Here is a 7,691-nt window from a genome sequence, read left to right as displayed (position 1 = left end):
GCATTCATAGTGTTCTTCATGATCTTCAAGTTGTTCTTGGTAAGTCTTCTTGTTTGATCTTGATAATTTTTTGTTTTGTGTCTTTTCATGTTTATCATATGCATTCTTGAATTCTTAGTGCATAAGCATTAAAGAATTCTAAGTTTGGTGTCTTGCATGTTTTCTTTGCATTAAAAATTTTTCAAAAATATGTTCTTGATGTTCATCATGATCTTCATAGTGTTCTTGGTGTTCATCTTGACATTCATAGCATTCATGCATGCATTCATTGTTTTGATCTAAAAATTTCATGCATTGCATCTTTTTAGTGTTTGTCTCTCTTGCATCATAAAAATTCAAAAATCAAAAAAATATCTTTCCCTTTTTCTCTCATCAAATTCGAAAATTTGAGTTGACTTTTTCAAAAAATTTTAAAATCAAGTTGTTTCTTATGAGTCAAATCAAATTTTCAATTTGAAAATCTTATCTTTTTCAAAATCTTTTTCAAAAGTCAAATCTTTTTCAAAATTCTTAGTTATTTTCGAAAATTCAAAAAAATATTTTTCAAAAATCTTTTTCTTATTTTTATATCAAATTTTCGAAAATAACATAATCAATTAATGTTTTGATTCAAAAATTTGAAGTTTGTTACTTGCTTGTTAAGAAAGATTCAAACTTTAAGTTCTAGAATCATATCTTGTGATTTCTTATGAATCAAGTCATTAATTGTGATTTTAAAAATCAAATCTTTTTCAAAACTAATTTCAATCATATCTTTTCAAAAATATCTTCTTATCTTATCTTTTTCAAAAATATCTTTTCAAAATATCTTTTCTAACTTCCTAACTTCTTATCTTTTCAAAATTTGTTTCAACTAACTAACTAACTTTTTGTTTGTTTCTTAACTTTTTCAAAACCACCTAACTAACTCTCTCTCTCTAATTTTCGAAAATATCTCTTCTCTTTTTCAAAAATCTCTTTTTAATTAACTAATTATCTTTATTTTTTATTTTTTATTTCAAAAATTTTCGAAAAAAAAAAATTACTAACAACTTTCAAAAAAACCAATTTTCAAAAATCACTAACTCCTTTTCAAAAATAATTTTCGAAAATCCCCCCCCTCTCTCTCATCCTATTCTATTTATTCATTCATTAACTAACATTACTTCCTCACATCATCACCAAATTCGAATCCCTTACTCTATCTGTGTTCGAATTTCTTCTTCTTTTCTTCTACTAACAATAAGGATCCTCTTTACTGTGACATAGAGGATTCCTCTTCTTTTCTTTTGTTCTCCTCTTTCTTATGAGCAGGGACAGAGAAAAAGGCATTCTTGTTGAAGCTGACCCAGAACCTGAAAGGACTCTGAAGAGAAAATTAAGAGAAGCTAAATTACAACAATCCAGAGACAACTTGATTGAAAATTTTGAACAAGTAAAGGAGATGGCAGCCGAACCCAACAACAATGCAAGGAGAATGCTTGGTGACTTTACTGCACCTAATTCCAATTTACATGGAAGAAGCATCTCCATTCCTGCCATTGGAGCAAACAATTTTGAGCTTAAACCTCAATTAGTTTCTCTAATGCAGCAGAACTGCAAGTTTCATGGACTTCCATCTGAAGATCCTTTTCAGTTCTTAACTGAATTCTTGCAGATATGTGATACTGTTAAGACTAATGGAATAGATCCTGAAGTCTACAGGCTCATGCTTTTCCTTTTTGCTGTAAGAGACAGAGCTAGATTATGGTTGGATTCTCAACCCAAAGACAGCCTGAACTCTTGGGATAAGCTGGTCATGGCTTTCTTAGCCAAGTACTTTCCTCCTCAAAAGCTGAGCAAGCTTAGAGCTGATGTTCAAACCTTCAGACAGAAAGAAGGTGAATCCCTCTATGAAGCTTGGGAAAGATACAAACAGTTGACCAAAAAGTGTCCTTCTGACATGCTTTCAGAATGGACCATCCTGGATATATTCTATGATGGTCTGTCTGAGCTATCAAAGATGTCACTGGACACTTCTGCAGGTGGATCCATTCACCTAAAGAAAACGCCTGCAGAAGCTCAAGAACTCATTGACATGGTTGCTAATAACCAGTTCATGTACACTTCTGAAAGGAATCCTGTGAATAATGGGACGCCTATGAAGAAGGGAGTTCTTGAGATTGATACTCTGAATGCCATATTGGCTCAGAATAAAATATTGACTCAGCAAGTCAATATGATCTCTCAGAGTCTGCATGGAATGCAAGCTGCATCCAACAGTACTCAAGAGGCTTCTCATGAAGAAGAAGCTTATGATCCTGAGAACCCTGCAATAGCAAAGGTAAATTACTTAGGTGAACCTTATGGAAACACCTATAACTCATCATGGAGAAATCATCCAAATTTCTCATGGAAGGATCAAAAGCCCCAACAAGGCTTTAATAATGGTGGAAGAAACAGGTTTAGCAATAGCAAGCCTTTTCCATCATCAACTCAGCAACAGACAGAGAACTTTGAACAAAATGCTTCTAATTTAGCAAATCTAGTCTCTGATCTATCTAAGGCCACTGTAAGTTTCATGAATGAAACAAGGTCTTCCATTAGAAATCTGGAGGCACAAGTGGGCCAGCTGAGTAAAAGGATCACTGAAATCCCTCCTAGTACTCTCCCAAGCAATACAGAAGAGAATCCAAAAGGAGAGTGCAAGGCCATTGACATAAGCGCCATGGCCGAACCTGTAAGGAGAGGAGAGGACATGAATCCCAAGGAGGAAGACCTCCTGGGACGTCCAGTGATCAATAAGGAGCTTCCCTCTGAGGAACCAAAGGACTCTGAGGCTCATCTAGAGACCATAGAGATTCCATTGAACCTCCTTATGCCCTTCATGAGCTCTGATGAGTATTCCTCTTCTGAAGAGAATGAGGATGTTACTGAAGAGCAAACTGCCAAGTTTCTTGGTGCAATCATGAAGCTGAATGCCAAATTATTTGGCATTGATACTTGGGAAGCTGAGCCTCCCTTGTTCATCAATGAACTAAGTGATCTGGATCAACTGACATTGCCTCAGAAGAGACAGGATCCTGGAAAGTTCATAATACCCTGTACCATAGGCACCATGATCTTTAAGGCTCTGTGTGACCTTGGTTCAGGAATAAACCTCATGCCCCTCTCTGTAATAGAGAAACTGGGAATCTATGGGGTGCAAGCTGCTAAAATCTCACTAGAGATGGCAGACAGCTCAAGAAGACAGGCTTATGGACACGTAGAAGATGTATTGGTAAAAGTTGAGGGCCTTTACATCCCTGCTGATTTCATAGTCCTGGATACTGGAAAGGAAGAGGATAAATCCATCATCCTAGGAAGACCTTTCCTGGCCACAGCAAGAGCTGTGATTGATGTTGACAGAGGTGAAATAGTCCTTCAATGGAATGAGAACTCCCTTGTATTCAAAACTCAAGGATCTCCTTCTGCAACCATGGAGAGGAAGCTTGAAAAGCTTCTCTCAAAGCAGAGTCAACCAGAGCCCCCACAGTCAAACTCTAAGTTTGGTGTTGGGAGGCCACAACCAAACTCTAAGTTTGGTGTTGAACTCCCATATCCAAACTCTAAGTTTGGTGTTGGAGAGTCTCAACAAAGCTCTGCACATCTGTGAGGCTCCATGAGAGCCCACTGTCAAGCTATTGACATTAAAGAAGCGCTTGTTGGGAGGCAACCCAATGTTTATTTATCTAATTCTTATTTTTCATGTCTTTATAGGTTCATGATCATGAGGAGTCACAGAATAAATATAAAAATTGAAAACGGAATCATAAACAGCAGAAGAAAAATCACACCCTGGAGGAGCATCTGTCTGGCGTTCAAACGCCAGAACAGAGCATAGTTCTGGCGCTGAACGCCCAGAATGGGAGCATCCTGGCGCTGAACGCCCAGAACAAGCATGGTTCTGGCGTTCAACGCCAGAAATGGCAGCAAAGGGGGCGTTGAACGCCCAAAAAGGGCACCAACCTGGCGCTGAACGCCCAGAGTTGTGTGCAAGGGCATTTGACATGCCTAAATTGGTGCAGGGATGTAAATGCCTTGACACCTCAGGATCTGCGGACCCCACAGGATCCCCACCTACCTCATCATCTCTCTTCCCATTCATGATCATCCCTTCTACTTTCCATTTACCACTCACATCCATACACCCACTACCTTCAAAATTCAACATCTCTCTCCCACCCAATCCCACCCATATGGCCGAATACACACTCCCATCTATCTCCTCCATATCTTCTTCTTATTCTTCTATTCTTTCTTCTTGTGCTCGAGGGCGAGCAACATTCTAAGTTTGGTGTGGTAAAAGCATAGCTTTTTTGTTTTTTCCATAACCATTGATGGCACCTAAGGCCAGAGAAACCTCTAGAAAGAGGAAAGGGAAGACAAAAGCTTCCATCAAGGGTCTATAGCTCAGAGGTAGAACATTTGACTGCAAATCAAGAGATCCCTGAGATACCTCAGGGGATACATTTTCTTCCACACAATTATTGGAAGCAACTAAGGGTGGAACATCAAGAGCACTCCATCATCCTTCATGAAATCAAAGAAGATCTAAAAGCAATGAAGGAGGAGCAGCAAAGACAAGGAAGAGACATAGAAGAGCTCAAGGACATCACCAAGGTGGACTCATTCCTTGTTCTTACTTTCTCTGTTTTTTCGTTTTCTATGTGCTTATCTGTGTTTGTGTCTTCATTACATGATCATTAGTAGTTAGTAACTCTGTCTTAAAGATATGAATGTCCTATGAATCCATCACCTCTCTTAAATGAAAAATGTTTTAATTCAAAAGAACAAGAAGTACATGAGTTTTGAATTTATCCTTGAACTTAGTTTAATTATATTGATGTGGTGATAATGCTTCTTGTTTTCTGAATGAATGCTTGAACAATGCATATGTCTTTTGAAGTTGTTGTTTAAGAATGTTAAATATGTTGGCTCTTGAAAGAATGATGACTAGGAGACATGTTATTTGATAATTTGAAAAATCATAAAAATGATTCTTGAAGCAAGAAAAAGCAGCAAAGAACAAAGCTTGCAGAAAAAAAAATAGGCGAAAAAAAAAATGTAGAAGAAAAAAAAAATAGAAAGAAAAAGAAAAAGCAAGCAGAAAAAGCCAATAACCCTTAAAACCAAAAGGCAAGGGCAAATAAAAAGGATCCCAAGGCTTTGAGCATCAGTGGATAGGAGGGCCTAAAGGAATAAAATCCTGGTCTAAGCGGCTAAACCAAGCTGTCCCTAACCATGTGCTTGTGGCATGTAGGTGTCAAGTGAAAACTTGAGACTGAGCGGTTAAAGTCAAGGTCCAAAGCAAAAAAAGAGTGTGCTTAAGAACCCTGGACACCTCTAATTGGGGACTTTAGCAAAGCTGAGTCACAATCTGAAAAGGTTCACCCAATTATGTGTCTGTGGCATTTATGTGTCCGGTGGTAATACTGGAAAACAAAGTGCTTAGGGCCACGGCCAAGACTCATAAAGAAGCTGTGTTCAAGAATCATCATACTGAACTAAGAGAGTCAATAACTCTATTCGAAATCTGAAGTTCCTATAGATGCCAATCATTATGAACCTCAATGGATAAAGTGAGATGCCAAAACTATTCAAGAGGCAAAAAGCTATAAGTCCCGCTCATATGATTGAAGTTCTGTTTCATTGATAGTTTGGAATTTATAGTATATTCTATTCTTTTTATCCTATTTTGATTTTCAGTTGCTTGGGGACAAGCAACAATTTAAGTTTGGTGTTGTGATGAGCGGATAATTTATACGCTTTTTGACATTGTTTTTAGTATGTTTTTAGTAGGATCTAGTTACTTTTAGGGATGTTTTTAATAGATTTTGTGTTAAATTCACATTTCTGGACTTTACTATGAGTTTGTGTGTTTTTCTGTGATCTCAGGTATTTTCTGGCTGAAATTGAGGGACTTGAGCAGAAATCAGATTCAGAGGTTGAAAAAGGACTGCTGATGCTGTTGGATTCTGACCTCCCTGCACTTAAAGTGGATTTTCTGGAGCTACAGAACTCGAAATGGCGCGCTTCGAATTGCGTTGGAAAGTAGACATCCAGGGCTTTCCAGAAATATATAATAGTCCATACTTTGGCCAAGAATTGATGACGTAAACGGGCGTTCAACGCCAGCCTTCTGCCCAAATCTGGCGTCCAGCGCTAGAAAAGGATCCAAAACCAGATTTGAACGCCCAAACTGGCACAGAAACTGGCGTTCAACTCCACAAATGGCCTCTGCACGTGTAACACTCAAGCCCAAGCCCAAGCACACACCAAGTGGGCCCCGGAAGTGGATTTGTACATCAATTACTTACTCATGTAAACCCTAGTAGCTAGTTTATTATAAATAGGACCTTTTACTATTGTATTTGGCATCTTTGGACGCCTGGTTCTTAGATTAGAGGGGCTGGCCTCTCGGCCATGCCTGGACCTTCACTTATGTATTTTCATACGGTAGAGTTTCTACACTCCATAGATTAAGGTGTGGAGCTCTGCTGTTCCTCAAAGATTAATGCAAAGTACTACTGTTTTCTATTCAATTCTTCTTATTTCGCTTCTAAGATATCCATTCGCCCCCAAGAACGTAATGAAGGTGATGATTATGTGTGACGCTCATCATCCTTCTCCCTTATGAACGCGTGCCTGACAAACACTTCTGTTCTACATGAATTAAGCTAGAATGAGTATCTCTTAGATCTCCTAACCAGAATCTTCGTGGCGTACGCTAGAATGATGGCGGCATTCAAGAGAATCCGGAAGGTCTAAACCTTGTCTGTGGTATTCTGAGTAGGATTCAATGATTGAATGACTGTGACGAGCTTCAAACTCGCGATTGTTGGGCGTTAGTGACAGACGCAAAAGGAGGGTGAATCCTATTCCAGCATGATCGAGAACCGACAGATGAATAGCCGTGCCGTGACAAGGTGCGTGAGCATATGATTCACTGAGAGGAGGGAATGTAGCCACTGACAACGGTGATGCCCTTGCATACAGCCAGCCATGGAAAGGAGTAAGACTGATTGGATGAAGATAGCAGGAAAGCAGAGGTTCAGAGGAACGAAAAGCATCTCCATTCGCTTATCTGAAATCCCTGCCAATGAATCTACATAAGTATCTCTATCCCTTTTATTGTTTATTTGAATCTAATAAAATATCATGTTTAAATCCGCCTGACTGAGATTTGCAAGGTGACCATAGCTTGCTTCAAGCCAACAATCTCTGTGGGATCGACCTTTACTCACGTAAGGTTTATTACTTGGACGACCCAGTACACTTGCTGGTTAGTTGAACGGAGTTGTGTCCACACATAGAGCCACAATGAGGATTCAATACAATTATATATTGTTACTCTCACACAAGTACAAAGAACATGGAACACAATTTCGTCCACCACCTGACAAACACTTCCGTTCTACATGAAAGCAAGCTTGAATACATATCTCTTAGCCTCCTGATCATGAGATCAGAGTCTTCATGGTATAGGCTAGAATTATTGGTGGCCATTTTTGAGATCCGGAAAGTCTAAACCTTGTCTGTGGTATTCCGAGTAGGATCTGGGAAGGGATGCCTGTGACGAGCTTCAAACTTGCGAGTGCTAGGCGTAGTGACAGACGCAAAAGAATTACTGAATCCTATTCCAGTATGATTGAGAATCGACAAATGATTAGCCGTGCGGTAACAGCGCATTT

General features: G+C 38.9%; 1 non-coding gene across 1 annotated transcript; it reads right to left on the bottom strand.

Annotated features, from left to right (window-relative positions):
* Window positions 1-1,819: 1,819 nt before the first annotated feature.
* LOC148580743 (small nucleolar RNA R71) lies at window positions 1,820-1,927 on the bottom strand. The gene has a single exon (XR_015895834.1). It is a non-coding gene; the product is annotated as a small nucleolar RNA R71 (small nucleolar RNA).
* Between the last annotated feature and the right edge of the window lie 5,764 nt (window positions 1,928-7,691).

The sequence above is a fragment of the Arachis ipaensis genome, chromosome B10 (assembly GCF_059453495.1).
Source record: "Arachis ipaensis isolate K30076 ecotype BB chromosome B10, ASM5945349v1, whole genome shotgun sequence".
Taxonomy (NCBI): Eukaryota; Viridiplantae; Streptophyta; class Magnoliopsida; order Fabales; family Fabaceae; genus Arachis; species Arachis ipaensis.
The sequence above is the reverse complement of the archived record's forward strand: the minus strand, read 5'-3'. Positions and strand labels throughout refer to the sequence as shown.